The following is a 19,436-nucleotide window of genomic DNA, read 5'->3' on the forward strand; positions in this document are numbered from 1 at the left end:
CAATACAAACATAATTACTGCAAATTTTTTAATGAAGATGAACTATTTTGAACATACTGAAATGTACACCTCCAAAAAACCAACAAAACAAGCTACTATCCTTTAAATTTTTTATTTCTGTATCTATATATCCCTAATTACTTGTTTTCTCTACTGATAAAAGGACTAATTTTAAGAGTAATAGGATTTCTGACATGTACTTAATTTATTGCAAGTTTACATAGCTCAAATAGCATCAACAAGATTACATGTTAACTGTACATTTTGGTTAGCATTTTGCTCAATTATATAGATAATTAGAACAAAATATAAATTAGGTAAACGGGTTTAGGATTTTATCAAAGTAACAGATCCCATTAATATAATGAAATGATTCCACATTTATGTATGTGTGTCTCTGAAACTTAAACCAAAAATAACCTCTTAAAATATATGAACACCCCAGGAAGTAAGAAAGTACGGAATAATATGGGGAAAGAATACTTTTATTTTCCTAGAACAATAACCGTTCATGTTAAAGCAATATTGGAAACTGTACTCTGTCCCCCCACCCACAAAGTAACATTATCTAGTTCTGTAAATAAAATTTTGAGTAAGTTATCTGAGCATTTACTTCAGAGATAGGTGGGGAAAAGAGAGGGGAGAGGGATTTCCAAAACTTTAAAAAAAAATTCTCATTTTTGCTTTAGAAATATTTTTGTTGTAATTCTCTGTTACAGATGACTAATATAATACTCCACACAAGGTTACTTATGAAACACACTGACATGTAAAAATCACCATGGCTCTGCAATTGCAGTGCAGCAATTTTTTCAACATAAGATTAAATTGCAAAATAAATGAATTACTTGGAGTGGCATGGCCCTCATTTTGCCACCCTTCTCTTGAAAATTGCTTATTAATATGAAAAGAGGAGTTCAAAAATAGCCTGTTTTACTTTATGCATAGTATTGGGGGGCTTCTGCACCCCCAGAGCCCAGTTAGCTGCACATTCGATTGTGTTGGCAAGCTGGTGCAGTGACCTTGCTGACCTGCATCTCTGGGCTATTATTAATCGCTAAGTAAACTGGCAAAGCCAAACAAATTTGTTTCCATTGAAAGGATCTCTATCTGTGTCTGAGAATTTGTTCACTACCAAACAAACTTCATTAACTGTGTCCAGTTTTGACAAAGAAATAGGAGTTAGAAGGACTGGTGACCTTTCTTTGTCCTTAAGGTACATATTTCAGGCAGTTCCACAGGAATAAATGAGAACTTTACCCAGGATAAAAAGAACCACCATAGCTTACATATGAAAACAAATACATTAGAAATTTTACCTTTAGTTTGTGCTGTTTTGAAAAACAACAAATATTTCTAGGTATTTCCCCTAATAAGTCTTCAAGATCTCTTAAAAAAAATCAAGGAACAGCCATTGTAAGAGATTACTCACCTAGGCATGAACCTAAGTGTAGGTCACACCTAAAGTACAGTCATTTTCTGAGCAATCACAAAAATAAGAAGTACACCTCTAAAGATTTGTGTGCTCTATAAATATTATAATGAATATGAAGAGCTTTATACAAGGGAAAATAACAAATATAGTTGAAAATATGCAATGTGGTAAGTTACAAAGTATGTAGGATTTGGATATCAAGTGATAAGTGTTAAATTATTTGAAGTAGTGAAAATAGTTCATCTTCAGGAAATGGAAAGACAAAATCAAACAGAAGACGAGGAGGCTGGACAAGGAGACTAGGACTGCTAGTGAGGCTAAGCGTGTTCTTGTCCACTGGAAGGCAAATATACAATATGCCTGGAGGAGATGTGGGAAGCCCTACAGCCTACCCACGAAACCACACATCACTCTAGAAAGGCCAATCTCGTCATCTAAAATCACAAAAGTCATTTGTTTAGTAAATTCATACAATCACTGAAAAATGTTCATCTGACATCCCCAGTGGACAGAGCTCCCTACTGGAGCGTATACTGACAGACTGATGCTCATCATTCTATTTATGTCCATGTCCCAGATTATAGGACCAAAGAGGAAGAGCTGGATATATACTATTTAGATAGGTTATTGGAATATTGATAGGAATAAAGATATGACTTGGTTTAAAGGACACAATAAAAATACTGCTCACGTAAAAATGAAATGATGAAGTCCAATGACTACTAACTAGGTCTTCCTAAATAATTATATATTTAGTACCCGTTTTTAATCATTAGACTAAAAATTATTTTAAATATACTAGCACTATAATTTTTAAAATATTTTGCAAATTATTTCAGATTGTTTTCAGTATCTGTATTTTGTTAATTTGAGAACTGTTTTATCTCTATCCTCAGAAAATCAATCTTGGGATATATATATATATAATACATATATTATATATATATGAGAGATGTCACTAATGACCCTATTTTAAAAATATGAAGCTAGTCAGGAGAAAATTTCATCCACCTCTTCTCCATCTGGGAGTGGACTACTGAAGAAGTTAACATTAGACAAACTATTAGGAGAGAAAGCCAAAATGTAATAACTTATGAAGGATTTTCATGACTGTAATTTCTAAAGAAAAATAGGGGCCACCAGTGATATCTACCCTGTGATGATGGACCTGGGGCCCCAAGAGGCAAGGAGGAGGAATTTCCCCTGACAGGCAGGGGATGGTCTCACCTTTTACTCTTAGGAAGTTAAGGTGAGTTTCTGACAGAGGGCATGGCCACAAATACACCTACATCTGGATGTATCCCACCCACTCATCCATGCACCTAAATATATATTTTGGTCATCAAAAGGGTGCAAGTGAATGTTTTTATTATTAAGAAGCAGGTAATGGATTGAGGTGGGCAAGAATGCACCAGCCTCTAGTGGCTTCAGTGCTCTGCTTATAACTTCAAATAATCTGCGTTCTTTAATCCAGGGTGACAGTTTCTTCAGGTCACAGGACCTAGATTTACCTTCAGTTCCCCATACCAATTTATCTGACCATATTGGGAAAGAGTGATCCCATGAATCACATAAAGATGATCTAAACTATGCATTCCTGGCTGAAATGGAAATGACTCACTCGCTATGCAGCCTCTCCATCCCAGAACAGGCTCTGGTTGTTCCAATATAAGAAACTATGACTTGGAGATGTTTTTCACTTGAACAAGAAAGAAGAGGAAATGGGGACGGGGTTGCCAAAGCAAATCTATTCTCCTGCTTCATCCTAAGCCAAATGCCATTTAATAATGACCTCTACAACGGTGAAATTTCACGTTTCCTTTGGTTGCATATTTGGCTTCTCTTGTAACAATGAGTTTCTTTTGAAATTATTTCTAGATCTTGTTCCATGTCTGACGTGTAGATTGCTGTATTTTTAAAACTATTTATGGGGAAATAAGGCATTTTCTTCAAAATTACTTTTACAAGTAAATGATATTTATAAGATGAAAAACCCATAAACTCATCATTACACTTTGGAAATTATCCCTGCCTACATGTTAATGGTGAAACTAGTTAGAGTTGAATATCTGCTCAGTAGATTTCAAGAGCAATTTTATTTAACATAATAAAAATCACTATGAGGGCCCACTCTAATACTTAACAAGTGAGCTAGATATTCTGATATTGTTTGGCTTCTGCATAATTTGAAATATGTTAATGAAAAAAATCTGTTCATAAGTTTTATCTTTTCTTCTCTGTTAAGTCCAGAGCAAATGAACAGAAGTCTGGACCCTTTCTCTGAAAAGATTTAACATATCCCTCAACTCCAGTTGTTCACACACTAACACCCTGTTTCTCTTTGATATGTCCATTACATTCTGCTATTTACTACAGCTATCTATCATTTACTCGACCCCTCCAGCCCCAAACAGTCATGAGGGTTATGGGGTCAAGAGGTATTCATTGCTGCATGCCTTTCAAAGTGTATGGGCTGATAGGTCTAATAAAGTGAGAGCTAGAAGTCCTCTAAGATGATTTCTCAGATGATGAGAGTCACATTTCATGATCAAACTAAAGGATAAAAGGAAAGCTCTGCTGGGCTGTAGGGTGAGAGCAGAATTTCAGTTAGTGTTCTGTGTCCCAGTAGTTCTCCTGGAGTCCCCGAAATGGCAGCAAGGGTTTAACAATGGCACAGAGTGGGTACAGCCCAGACCAACTCAATCAGAGACTCCGATGACAGGGCCTCAAGGCAATCTTCTGCCTGCAGCAGTTGTAGAAACATAAGTCAGCTGTAATGAACACTGTCAGTGCTGTAAAGCACAAGATTCTAGTCTACTTCCTACTCAAACACGAAGAAATGCAATAATAGTCCAGTAATAATAGTCATTTAAATGTCACTGTATTAGCCAAAGATTGCAAAGTACTACAATGGAGACAGGGCATGTACACCACTGCACTTTCATGGAAACCAACGATTCACAAAAGAAGTTGAAATATATATGGAAGATCTTCTGAATGCATAGTTGTCCAAAATTTCAGAGGGAAGTGCAAATAATTTCACACATTTTCTCAAATAAAAACCTAAATTCCAGCACTGCATCTCTTTAAAAAATCTAAGGAAGTAACGTCAAAAAATCCTCTGGAATCTCTGATTGATGGCAGAAAAAATCAAGGATGAGCTTCTGTTGTCAGAAGCCTTTACAATAAAAGTAGCTATCAATGCACACCTCTACCCTGATATATTATGACACAGATTTTTAAAATTAAATTTATTGAATATGCTTAGGTTTTTTTTTATCTCTAACAGTTGTCTGCTGTCAAGATGTCCCTATTAATTTTGCCAAATTAAGTAGACAAGAAAATAAAAAAGAAAAACAAAGTCTCATCTACAAGTGAAAATACTAACCACAAATAAAGCCACTGAGACTCTGTACTTGAAGTGTGACATTCAGAAATATTTGGAGATGAATGAATGTTACAACAGATTTCTGGAAACCACCAAGGTATCTAAAACATTTAATTTTATTGGTTTGTTTCTTTAAATCACTATTTCTTCCATGTTGTCTTCTACTTCTGTAATGGGTAGACAGGACTTTCTAGACTCTCAAGGACAGGATCTATAAAGGGAATGGAACATTCTAGAGCACACAGTCATTAGCTCCAAGCACTCATCCTCTTCCCAAGCTTATCAATTGACTATGAGATCTGGACTTGAAGTTTTAACATTTGAGAAACTTTTAGACAATATTCACTCATTAAAAAATAAACAAACAAACATATTTACTCCAAAAAAAAATTCTTCTGTTTCAGTATAGAACACTTGCTCTTCAACATGTCTAAGATACTTTGAGTGACTATTAAGAAAGTGAACATTTGATTACTAAGTTGGGCAAATCAAAAGATATCGAACATATCAAACAAAAGAGAGATGCCCAAACCACAGAGTCAACTACTCTGAAATCATGAGACCCAAACTTTAATAATAAAAAAAAAACGTAAAAAGCCTGCCTGTGCGGGGTGAGGGTTAGAAGAGGGAACTGGGAGCACTGGTGGAGGGAAGCTGATACTGGGAGGCAGGATTGGTGCTGGAACACTGTATTTCTAAAACTAAACTATGAATACATAACTTTGTAAATCACTGCACTGTAGCACTGTCCTCCTGTTGTTCACTGATTTGCTCGAGTGGGGCCCAGTAACGTCTCCATTGTGAGACTCCTTGTTACTGTGTTTGGCATATCAAATACGTCATGGGTAGCTTGCCAGGCTTTGCTGTGTGGGCAAGATACTCTTGGTAGCTCACCAGGCTCTCTGAGAAGAGCGGAGGAATTTAACCCGGTTCAGCAGTGTGCAAGGCAAACGCCCTACCCATTATGCTATCACTCCAGCCCAATTTGTAAGTCACAATGCTCTAATAAAGTATTTTTTTAAAAAAGAGAGATGCCCGGTCTGCAGGCGCCCCCCCCCCCCACGCTGGGAGGAAAAGGGGATCTTCGTCTTTCTGCCTGTCCCTTTGGTCCGGCCGCCCATCAGAGCTGCTTCCTTGTCCCCCATCCCCCAGGTTGGTCTTTGTGCCTCCCCTCTGACCTGGGACTGGAACCCTACCGCGCAAGTGTCTGCAGGCGCCCCCCCCCCCCCCCCCCCCCCCCCCCCGCCAACGCTGGGAGGAAAAGGGGATCTTCATCTCTCTGCCTGTCCCTTTGGTCCGGCCGCCCATCAGAGCTGCTTCCTTGTCCCCCATCCCCCAGGTTGGTCTTTGCGCCTCCCTTCTGACCTGGGACTGGAACCCCACCACGCAAGTGTCTGCAGGCGCCCCCCCCTCCTGACGCTAGGAGGAAAAGGGGATCTTCGTCTCTCTGCCTGTCCCTTTGGTCCGGCCGCCCATCAGAGCTGCTCCCTTGTTCCCCACCCAGTCTTTACTTCCTAGACAAAAACCAGGTATCCGTGAGGCGTGGCCACTTCAGAGGTGGGCGTGGCTTTAAAAGTGGGTGTGGCCTAATTTTCAGATACAGAGACAGAACCCAACATTCTGCTGCCTACAAGAAACTCATCTCAACACTCAGAGCAAACACAGACTCAAAGTCAAAGGACGGAAAACAATCCTGCAAGCAAACAGCTCCTGTAAAAAAGCTGGGGTGGCCATACTAGTATCTGACAACATTAATTTCACCCTGAAAAAGGCTAGAAGGGACAGTGAAGGCCATTTTCTATTCATCAAGGGATACGTACAACAGGAAGAAATCACACTCTTAAATGTATATGCACCTAATGAGGGATCAGCCAAATATTTAAAACAACTGCTAACAGACTTTAAGGAGGACATTGCAAGCAGCACAATAGTACTTGGAGACTTCAACATTGCCCTATCACCTCTAGACAGATCAACAAGAACAAAGGCCAGCAAGGAATCATTGGCTTTGAAAGAAGAAATAGAAGAGAGAGGGCTTATAGACTTATACAGGGCTTTACACCCCAAAAAGAAAGAATACACATTCTTCTCCAGTGCACACGGAACATTTTCCAAAATAGACCATGTGCTAGGACACAAAACATACATCAACAAAATAAGAAAGATAGAAATAGTATCAGCCATCTTTTCAGACCATGATTCACTGAGGATAGAAGTGAATCACACACAGACATGGAGAACCAAATCAAACACCTGGAAATTAAACAACTCGATGCTGAACAATGAATGGGTCAGGAACGAAGTCAAGGACGAAATCAAAAGATACCTGGAAACAAATGAGAATGAAGACACGAGCTACCATAGCTTATGGGATGCAGCAAAAGCTATATTAAGGGGAAAATTTATAGCTCTGCAAGCATATCTTAGGTCTGTGGAAATGGTGCACATAAACAACTTGACCTCACAGCTCAAGTCCTTAGAGAAGGATCAACAGAAAGAACCTAAATAAGGCAGAAGGAAAGAGATCATAAAACTTAGAGCAGAAATCAATGACATGGAAACCAAAGAAACAATCCGAAAGATCAATGAAACCAAGAGCTGGTTCTTTGAGAGAATAAACAAGATAGATAAACCACTCGCAACACTCACAAAGAAACAGAGAGAGAGAGAGCACCCTAATAAACTGAATCAGAAATGAGAAGGGGGATATCACAACAGAAACCAAAGAAATCCAAAAGATCATCAGAGACTACTTTGAAAGTCTGTATGCCATGAAACAAGAGAAACTAGAAGAAATGGACAAATTCCTGGACTCCTATAATCTCCCAAAGCTGAATCAAGAAGACCTGGAGTATCTGAATAGACCTATTAACATCAACGAAATAGAAACGGCAATCAAAAGCCTTCCCAAAAACAAAAGCCCGGGCCCAGATGGATTCACTAGCGAATTTCTCCAAACATTTAAAGAGGATCTGCTGTCAGTCCTTCTCAAGCTCTTTCAGGAAATTGAAAAAACGGAAACTCTCCCAAACAGTTTCTATGAAGCCCATATCTCTCTAATACCAAAAGGAAACAAAGATACCACGAGAAAAGAAAACTACAGGCCAATATCCCTGATGAACACGGATGCGAAGATTCTCAACAAAATACTAGCAAATAGAATTCAACTACTCATCAAAAAGATCATACACCATGACCAAGTAGGATTCATCCCGGGGATGCAAGGATGGTTTAACACTAGGAAATCAATCAACATAATCCACCACATCAACAAAAGAAAAGATAAAAATCATATGATCATATCAATAGATGCAGAGAAAGCATTTGACAAGATCCAGCACCCATTTATGATGAAAACCCTAGCCAAAATGGGGATAGAGGGGACTTTTCTCAATATAGTTAAAGCCATCTACCACAAGCCTACAGCAAGCATCGTCTTCAATGTCAAAAAACTGAGAGACTTCCCTCTAAGATCAGGGGCGAGACAAGGATGCCCACTCTCTCCACTGCTGTTCAATATAGTATTGGAAGTACTTGCAATAGCGATTAGGCAAGAAAAGTATATTAGGGGCATCCAGGTAGGAAAGGAAGAAATCAAGCTCTCACTATTCGCAGATTATATGATACTATACTTAGAAAACCCTAAAACCTCTATCAAGAAACTTCTAGAAACAATAGGCTTGTATAGTAAAGTGGCAGGTTATAAAATCAATGCCCAAAAGTCCATGGCTTTCCTATATGCAAATAGTGAAAGAGAAGAAAGTGACATGAAGAAAACAATCCCATTCACAATTGTGCCCCAGAAAATCAAGTACCTAGGAATCACCTTAACTAAGGAAGTAAAGGACCTGTACAAAGAAAACTACAAAACTCTACTTCAGGAAATAAAAGAGGATACAAGGAAATGGAAAAATATCCCCTGTTCATGGATCGGGAGAATTAACATTGTCAAAATGGCAATACTTCCCAAAGCACTGTATAAATTCAACGCAATCCCTATTAGGGTACCCATGACGTTCTTCAAAGAATTGGAGCAAACACTCCTGAAATTCATATGGAACAATAAGCCCCCACGAATAGCTAAAGCAATTCTTGGGAAAAAGAAAATGGGAGGAATCAACCTCCCTAACTTCAAACTCTACTACAAGGCAGTAATAATTAAAACAGCATGGTACTGGAACAAAGGCAGAGCTGTAGACCAATGGAACAGGGTTGAATATACTGACGTTCCCCCCCCCCCCCCAAGCATACGAGCATCTAATCTTCGATAAGGGGGCAAGAAGAGTGAAGTGGAGCAGGGAAAGCCTCTTTAACAAATTATGCTGGCAAAACTGGACGGCTATATGCAAAAAAATGGGCTCAGATCTCTGCCTAACTCCAGGTACAAAAGTAAGATCTAAGTGGATTAAAGACCTCAACATCAGACCGGAATCTATAATATACATTGAGGAAAATGTTGGCAAAACCCTTCATGACATAGAAGCTTCAAAGATGTCACACCGCTGGCCAAGCAAGTGAAAACAGAGATAGATAAATGGGACTCTTAAACTAAGAAGCTTCTGCACCTCAAAAGAAACAGTGACCAAAATACAAAGACAGTCAACTGAATGGGAAAGGATATTCGCCAACTACACATCTGATAAGGGGTTAATTTCAAGGATATACAAAATACTGGTTCAACTCCACAAAAAGAAAACATTCAACCCCATCAAAAAATGGGGAGATGAAATGAATAGAAACTTTGACAAAGAAGAAATCCGAATGGCTAAAAGACACATGAGAAAATGTTCCACATCATTAATCATCAGGGTGATGCAGATCAAAATCACAATGAGGTATCACCTCACACCACAGAGACTGGCCCATATCCACAAGAACAAAAGCAACCGGTGCTGGCACGGATGTGGTGAGAAAGGGACACTCCTTCACTGTTGGTGGGAATGCCGACTGGTTCAGCCCTTCTGGAAAACAGTATGGATGATTCTCAAAAAACTAGAAATTGAGCTCCCATTTGACCCAGCAATACCACTCCTGGGAATATATCCCAGAGAGGCAAAAAAGTATAGCCGAAGTGACATCTGCAATTGTCTGTTTATTGCAGCACTCTTTACAATAGCCAGAATCTGGAAAAAACCTGAGTGCCGGAGAACAGATGACTGGTTGAAGAAACTCTGGCACATTTACACAATGGAGTACTATGTAGCTGTTAGAAAAGATGAAGTCATGAAGTTTACATACAAGTGGTACTACATGGAAAGTATCATGTTAAGCGACATGACTCAGAAAGAAAGGGATAGACATAGAAAGATTGCATTCATCTGGGGAACATAAAGTAACAAAATAGGAAACTAACACCCAAGTATGGCAGAGATTAGTACCAGGAATTTTACTCAATGACACGGAGGACAACCACACATGTTAGGGGAAGGAGGAGCTCAGAAAGAGAAGGGAACACCAAATAAAGGGTGTTGGGAGGATCCGCCCACGATGGGAGAGCATGCTGAGGGTAGACTGTCGACCAGCATGATTGCCACTCAATGCCTCTTTTGCAGACCATGGCACTCAAAAGGAGAGAGAGGGAAATGCCCTGCCACAGAGGCAGGGTGGGATGGGGGCTGGGGAGGGGAGGGGATGCTGGGATCCGCGGTGGTGGGAAATGCGCATTGGTAGAGGGACGGGTTTTTGATCATTGTATAATCGAAACCCAAGCACAAAAATGTGTAAGTCTATAACTGTACCTCATGGTGCCTCACTATTAAAAAATAAATAAATATAATAAATAAATAAATAAATAAATCTCATTACATGACCAAAAAAAAAAAAGAGAGAGAGAGATGCCCACAGGTTCCCTTACTGCCTTTAAGTGGCTTGTAAATAAAATAGCTGATAAGAAACTGAAGTACAGACTGTGGCCAGAATAAGTCTATTTAAAAAGAACAAAACAAAACACTCATGCCCTGAAAAAGTTCAGAAAGTTCCCACTGGTTAGATTACAGAAGAGGCCCCATGGATCTAGGCCCAGCAGCCTGGAAGTCACTAGACAGGAAGTGAACTTCGACTAAATAGAGAGCTGGAGGTAAGGTGATGAGCAGATGTGGCAGGGCTGAATTCTTTACAAAGCTCACTTTAGGAGAGAGACCCATCTAAAAGCAAAACTAGTAAAGGAAAGAAAAACTTTGGAGAAGAAGAGCTTCAGAGAAGGTGTTCTTGAGCAAGGATGAATAAGTTCTCTAATGGCAATGCAATCAGATGGGTACTCTATATAAAAGATATTTTGAGAATAATAAAAAAGTGACAAAGAAGATAATGCCCCCAAAATTATAATAGCATGACTTCACCCTAATCATAAAAGGGGATCATTCAGTTGCTCCATTTTTTACTTTGCCTACTTTGCATGATTTTAAGAAACAAGAACACTCTATTAAGATACAATCCGTAAAAATCTAGTTTCTTCTGATCATGACTCATTGAAAAGAATTTTTGCAGCAGTATCTTTCTAAAAATATGCACATTTTTACTGTAAAATTATTTCTTTTCATCACTATTCAGGACAGCTTCTTTACAAGGAGGTACAATTTGATATAGACTATATGATGTCAAATAATTTGGAGTGTCCTCAAGCTAGGCATGATAATGAAACATATTTACACAGTGTACTATTGTCAGGAACTCTGAGTGCTTCTCACACATTAATTCATTCTCACAACACTCCACAGAGGTTAGTGAGGGGCAGGTGGTATTAACAGAATGCTATTTTTTATGAAATGAAATAACTGTACAGATGGTGACTCTGAGACATGGCATGGGGGATTTTCTTGCATGAAGTAGATGAAGATACAGGCATTTTCTCTCATTTATACATCTTCAGACATCCAGCTGGGGAGGATAAAGATTAAGCCAGAGTTTTTATTTTGGGTAGAGTTCAGAGTTGGGGTACCTAAGATGCCATATGCTAAGAGAAGAATTACATCATCTTATTTATTCAAATACCACACATCATCTCATTTGAAATGTGTTTATTTCATTTTAAAGCAAATATAATTGCTGATGCTTTAGCATGTATGAAATCTCACCAGGGGCCAGGAAGCAGCAGTACACCATAGTAGGAGGAAAATACTATTTTTAAGCTGTATGTCACAAATGAAGAAAATGAGGTTATGTGTTTTCAGAAAAAAAGATTTTTTGGGCCAAGGCTTGCTAACTGATCTCAGGAAAAACTTATTGTTGGACAGAATACAATGAGATTGGAAATAATAGCCGTAGAAGAGAGAGAAAAACACATGAGTGTTTTCATTCTCCATTCTCTGCAATGCAGAATTCTTGGGAGCCATAAAGCATAAATTAGGAAGGAAATAATAGAAAAACTGAAAACACTACAAAAGAGTAATGAAAAAGTATTCGTTCAAATGAATGTTTTTGGAGACTGGCACTACTATGTATCTTATACATCTTTATACTATACATCTCCCTCTTTAAATTTGCTTTGGGGTTACATATTATTATATTTAAACAGAGGCTTAAGTATTTTAGAACATTTTAATGAAAATACAAGTTATCTAAATAATCATTTATTATTACAGAATCCTTTAAGGGAAGAAAATACTAGTGAGCCCAGTGTCCACCAAAACAGAGCCCTGGAAGCTGAAAACCTCCACACTCCACAATTACCACTATGCTCCAGGCCAGACTCCACTGCTTGAATGAGATTCATCCAGAAATTCACGAATCACGAATCACAACCATCCTGTTATTCGCCGATTGCCTCGAGCAGGCCCCAGTAACGTCTCCTTCATCCTAGCCCTGAGATTTTTAATAAAGTGCTATATTCAAGGCTCTTTAGGAGAATGAGACCCATCATTGTTACTGGTATTTGGCATATTGGGTACGCCACGGGGAGTTTGCCAGACTCTGCCGTGTATCCAGAAATTAATCTGTTTAAAAAGTCAGGATTGCGGGTTTTGTAACTTAAATCTCTAGGCTTTCATAAAGTCAGGGATGGGCTACCTCCTCCGATCTCCCTGTACTTCTAGAAGCCTCAGCAGTTACGCACATGCCCCCAAAGCCCCACACAGTTAAATATCTAACTCTAGCTGCATCACCCCGTTAAAAATTGTGGACACTCTGGAGAGTGGTGGCATTCACAGCTGTGCCATATCTCAAACTCTACAACACTGATAAACCAAGAGTATCACACCAGATTAAGTGAGATGCAATATAAAAAAGGCAACCAATCTCAATTGAGAAAACATAAACGCAGAAGGCTTTACCTGTAACATCTTAGTAATCTCTTACATAAGCGCTTGATGGCTTCATGGTGAGATACAACATTCTTCACTATCTTCTAAGGGAACATTTTTATTATAGTTTTAGCAAATTATTTATAACAAGCAATATAAAATATAGAATTGAGGGTCTCCAATGGGGGCAGGCTTAAGAGATGGTTGGGAAAAGTGTAAATAAAGGTGGTGGAAAAGTGCAATGGTGGTGGGATTGGTGTTGAAATACTGAATGTCTGTAATTAAACTGATGAGTTAAAGTTATAAAAATAAAAAGATAATAAAGGAAGAAGATGAAGCAGAATGAAACGACTTTGGTCAAGTTTTCTAAGAATCATTCCATTGGTGGTAAGAAAGGAGATGAATGAGTTATGGGAAAGAAAGCTAGAAAACTAAAAGATCAGGCTTCATTTTCAATAGATTGAATGGATCTTTAGCACCAGTCCTGTTTTTCAGAGCAGACATCTAAATGAGAATATAAATTAGAAGTGTTCCATTTCATTGTCAAATGCAGGGGTTTGTGGAAATATGATTTTACATAGCCAATCACTTAAGTTGATAAATCTGAGGACACCCAAGTGATAATTTTAGCAGATGCTTTTATAGCTGGTTCTAATCATCAGAAGAAAGTTAGGGACAAAAGAATGATTTGAATTTATAAATCATTAAATACCAGTAGTGGCCAGAAGACAAACGAGGAAAACAATTCAGCATATGCAAAGGGCAAGGACACAGCATCTCATATTGGGTTAATCAAGGTGTGCAGCAAGGGAAATTGAAGAATGAAGGAGGAAGGCCACAAGGACACAGTGAGGTCTGAGAATCCAAGTTCCAAGAAAGACTGGGGAAGAGAGTTAGGAACAGAGCAGTCAAATGCTTCAGAGAGGTTGAATGAGATGAAATCAACTTTCTACATTATTAAATATTAGAAATGTTTATTAGCCGTAACTATATTTTCTCAACAACTTAGTCTTGAAGAATGATCAAAAAAGTTGACATGTTATTAATATACCAATTAATTGATTTCCACCATATACAAATTTATTCTCAATAATCAACGTTTAAAGGTAGCAAAACCAAGGGTCAAAGGGATAGTACAGCAGATAATGCACTTGCCTTGCATGAAGCTGACTCTGATTCAATTTTCAGCACCTCATAAATTTCCCAGGGCACCATCAGGAGTAAGCTTGGAGCAATGCCAGGTATGGTCCCCCCAAAATACATAAATAAATAGATGTACTATATTATAAGGCTATTATTGGTATTCTATATTTTAAAGTGGATTATGTCATAGATTCCAATTATACACACATTGCTGTGAAAATAGACTATACAATGAATTTGAGATTAGATTAGATAAAATTAGTATTATTTAAAACTTACCAAATTCATTGCTTAAATTACTGTAACTTCATGGAAAATTGATTCCATAGAAAAAAAAGGTTTGCATATAGAGTTAACATTGCTACTAATTCCAAATCTTGAAAATTAAAATATTTTCTTTAGTTCCTTGATTCTATCTCTTACATATCATTATGTAAATATATATAATTGAAGATACATATTATTAAATAAAACCATTTATCTACTAATTAGTTGGCTGAGATCAGAAAATTATATTTTTGAAATGAAGTTTATTGAATGTAATCATATTTATCTTCCTTATTTACACAATATTGATGGTGTTCTAGTCACGTCCTTGAAATAGAAGCAGGGACAGCAGAGTATGAAAAAGTGGTCAAGCTGCTGAAGTTCATAAATTTTGTTCAGCACTGGATGAGTTCAAAGAATTGCCATGTAAGAAAAGCCTTACAGAGGGAATTTATCTGATTATGGCAGTAATAATTACCCAGCTGTTTATTGCAGATAGAGAAATAATTCATGTAGGCAATAGGCCGTGGTGGCGATGACACTCTGCATTTAGTAAATATGCAAACTGTTCACTTCTAATTAAGCAAGCTAGAGGATGCCCTTATTAAATGGATAAACCAAAAGTGCCTTCTTGACAAGTGATGAATCGTTACATTGCACAAACTCTTGCCACAGAATTATTGGAGTGAACTTGGGGCTTAACTTCATTAAGAGATCTTGTGGGATAGTTAAATGAGGATGGACAGCCTAACAAGGCTTCCCTGACAGCCAATAGTATGTTAGACTTTAATGGAACTGTACCTTTTCTTCTATCCCACTTAGCTGGTCCGATCTTTGACAGATAAACTGTGAAACTGAAACTAGGGAGTGGAATAATAAAAATACACAAAATATTAAAACTACCATTGAAGAAGGTTATTCAACAATCTACCTGACAAATACATGTATAAAGCAGATATGTCATTTTCTTATCCAAATGTACTTCTTATATCAAAAGAAGAGGAATATCTACTCCTTTCATTAACATTAATGGTTTGTTTAATAGTAATGATCTTATTGACTAGCTTTAAAAGCTCCTTCAGAAAGTAAATGGGTAAGTTTTACAGAAGAATATCAATGTAACACAGATTTTAGTGTTGTCTATGGATGAGTTTCACTTAATTTTAGTGAGTACTTATGTAATTTACTCTCTATATTCTGTGCTTGTAGTCTTTTTTTAACCCAATCACTCATTATCAAAGGTGTGTAAAGCTATCTTTATTCCAATTAGGAATCCTATAGAAAATACTCATAAAGAAGTTTTGTTTTATGAGACAAAACTCTTCTATATGAATTAAAGAATTGGTAATAATTTCTACCTCAAAGATTTGTGGTGAAAATGGAAGAGATTATAGAAAAAAGTGTTTAGTGCATTTTTTGTGTACACTAAAAACACATCCTGGTGCCTCACTGTCTATGACTACCCAACATAGCATCTCTTATCACAGGAAAATCTGAAAAAAGTGAGTTCTGCATTTTCTAGCCCCAGAAGTAAGAAGTATATTTGTAAGGCACTAAGAATCAACTTCTAGTTACTCTAGTTAACCTCAATCACAACTCAAATGACTAATAGAAATTTCAATATTTAAATGGAAAGAGGTGGTATGTTTGGATTAAAAAAAAAGGCTAAATAACAACATTCAACATCCCAGATTTGCCCTAATTAGGCTCGTGATCTTACCCACACTACTTAAATCATGACTCAATATTTGACCTGAAATACTACATACATCCAAGAAAGGGATTTTCATGAGACAACACAACCAGCACAATGAGTAAACAGGAGCTGAGCATATGTGACTCTCTGAGATTACAGTCTATTGACTGAGCTTCTCACTGCTTGTAATGTCTGAATTTTCCAGATACATTTTAGCTTGAAAGTGAATTATAACATCTTTATTGAGTACATAACAGAATGCTATTAAGCAACAATATACAGATATGCAACATCAACAGTCATAACTTTAAGATGTTTCTTCCATTTGTTTGCGCCATTAACTATTCAGAATGCTTTTTGTCTACAATGCTTTTGTCATCTCAAGAGGAAATTATTATTAAGAATATATTCAGTGCCTATGAACAAAAAAAAACTACAGATCTTTCTTTACATTAGTATCATAGTCACAGTCCTCCTGTTGTTCATTGATTTGCTCAAGTGGGCCCAGAAACATCTCCATTGTGAAACTTTGTTGTTACTGTATTTGGCATATGCTCCTACTTAATATTACTTCTGATTCTAAAATGAAGTTGGTGAATGTTCTGAATAATCCAAATGAGCAAAAGGAGAAGTAATGCCCACATAGAGTTACATATTTTGACTCTGGGTATTGCTTTGAGTTTTAGGGATTGCACATGGTATCAGTCTGGAAGGACATGCTGGTTTCCTTTATGTTTCTATTTCTTTGTTAATTAAAGCACAATTGGGAATGTGCTGCCTAAATAATTTAATGTACTAAAAGTCTTCAAGCCCCAAGAGCTAGAAGTCTGTAATTTTGTGCTTCCCTGACTCAGAGCATGAGCCAACTCCATGTTCTTGAGTCTTGTCATTAGTCCAGAGCATTTGTTGTGTCTGTATGAGTTCTCGCCACTGCAAGATTACTTAAAGGCTATAATTGCACTCCTGTCGAGAGTCCCAGATGACCTTCATAAGGATGCAAGAGTATGAGCAAATCTTTTGTACTGAGTTTTAGACATATACTCATAAAAAATCACTTTTGAAATTTTTTCCTTTATTCTTAAAGACAAATGTAAATTAGCACATTACAAAGACAGTATCTAGCACAAGCATTATTATAAATCTCTTGAAACAGCAAGCTGTTAACCTGTTAGTTCTGTATTGTGACTATCATGATTGGAACCAAATGCTGATAGGTTAACAGTAAATATAACAAAAAGAAAGCAACCATGAATTTGAAGAATTTCTCATTGTTCAATGATAAGTTCTCACATGCCCAACAACAGGAAAAGAATAGAGAGGCAGTTTTAATATACCAAGTGCAGTGTATGGATATATAGAATTCAAAGAAAAAAACCAGAACACCTCCCATTCTGTGTTTACATGGCAAAGAGGACAGGCAATCCGAAAAGCCTGCAATTTTCAGAAATGTGACATCTCATCAACTCTGCACATATCATAAAGAGTTGCTAACGCATTAGGTTAAATCTATTTATTTAGTTACTTTAGGTTGGGGGCAATACCTGGTAGTGCTCTGGGAAACTTCTGGATCTCTGTTTAGAATTCTTTTCCAGAAGAAGGTACTCAGGGGACCATACGCAGTGCTGGGGATCAAACCTAATGCATCAAAGAATGCATTCAGCTCCCTGAGTTATCTCTGGCCCTGATTATGCATTTTAATGAGAACCTGGTTTTTATAATTAGGTATTTTGGCTAGCACAACAATTAATCTAAGAATTCTTACATATGGTATTAAAATTGGAATAATGGTCATATTAATTTAAGTACATTTCTCTTTCTCCCAAAGCTCGAAAGATCAACTGAGTGATTTAAGTCTTGCCTCCTCAGATAAAGTTCTCTAACTGTTAGAATGAAATGCAATCTTTATGCTTCATGAGTGTCTAATACATTTCAATGATATCATCTACTATTACAAAATACTTTTTAAAATATTGTGATATACCATGTACACTTTAAATATTATATTAAGGATTACAAATAACTATGGCATAATATGTGTGAATATATACACAGGCCTTGATTTTAATGTATTATCATATCCATTTCTGTCATGTTAAGTAATTATTTTATGCCACATACTTGACTGTTAATTTTATGCCAGAGGTTTTTCTTATTTAAATTTTCTAAGCACCTTTATGAAATTTAAAGTGTCTTAAGTTCTACAATAAGTAAATATATAGATTTTGTGTCGCTTAAGAAATATTTATTACCATATTAAGCAAATGACCACAGATTTAATTATTGAAAATGTGTTTTACAAGTTAATTCCAAACATAGTCTTTTGCTTGAATGTTTTATCTCTTACAAACATGGGCTATGATGTTACTTGAAAGTTTGAAGACAGACCTCTCAGAGTTCTATTTTCCAGTAAAGAATCTTAATTGATAATAGGCTGGTTCTGAAGTACAAAATATTCTGAGGAAAAAATTCATCTAAATGCCAGATGTAGAAAGGATTTCTGCATTAATGACAACCCAGAACTTTAATTTACCTTTAAATCTGTGATTCATTTACTTAATATGAGAATAAATATACTTCCTGTTATGATTTAAAGCTTTATTTAAAAAATTCACCAACATGTTAACCCTTCTCATGTCATTTCCAACAAGTGACAGAAAGGGGATGGCTAAGCAGGATCTTTCTGGCAACATAGCAATCTCCTCCAAACAGGACTGTGGGCTTAAGGAGAACCCATCAGCTTTGGTAAAATACCTCCTCCATTCCTTCCTTTCATGTATGTCACACTTGCCTTATAGACTGAAGGTTCCCAGCATCTTCTCCCATGCCAAAGAGTCACATACATATCATCACATACATTTCATCTTGCCACCCATTTCTTGGTGGACTTTAACACATATTCAAAAAGAAAAATGTGGTTGGCTTTCAAGGAGAAATCAAACAGTGAATAGAAATACACTACATGTGAATATACTAAAAACCATAAAATAACCTCTATAAATAGATGAAATACCTGTTAAATAAATTGAATGGTGTAAAATTGTGAAGCCACACCTTCAAAATTCTAAGGAAAAATTACTTGCAATGAAGAATGTCATACCCAGCTAATGTGCTAATTAAGCTTGAGGATAACACATTTAAAAATATGATGCAAAAGATTCCTTCCATATACAGTATAATAGCAGATGTTCCTAGGAAATAAATATGAAAAGGTAATATGGATTCACAAATCAGTGAGTGAATCTCACTATTCCCCAGATTAGAGAAAGAAAA

At 37.0% G+C, this 19,436-nt stretch overlaps 1 protein-coding gene across 1 annotated transcript in view; it reads right to left on the minus strand.

The window, feature by feature from the left end:
- The window catches only part of SPATA17 (spermatogenesis associated 17), a 183,784-nt gene that overhangs the window by 84,200 nt on the left and 80,148 nt on the right, over positions 1–19,436 (minus strand). The window lies entirely within an intron of this gene.

This window comes from Sorex fumeus, unplaced genomic scaffold (genome assembly GCF_029834395.1).
Source record: "Sorex fumeus unplaced genomic scaffold, SorFum_2.1 ptg000010l, whole genome shotgun sequence".
Classification (NCBI taxonomy): domain Eukaryota; kingdom Metazoa; phylum Chordata; class Mammalia; order Eulipotyphla; family Soricidae; genus Sorex; species Sorex fumeus.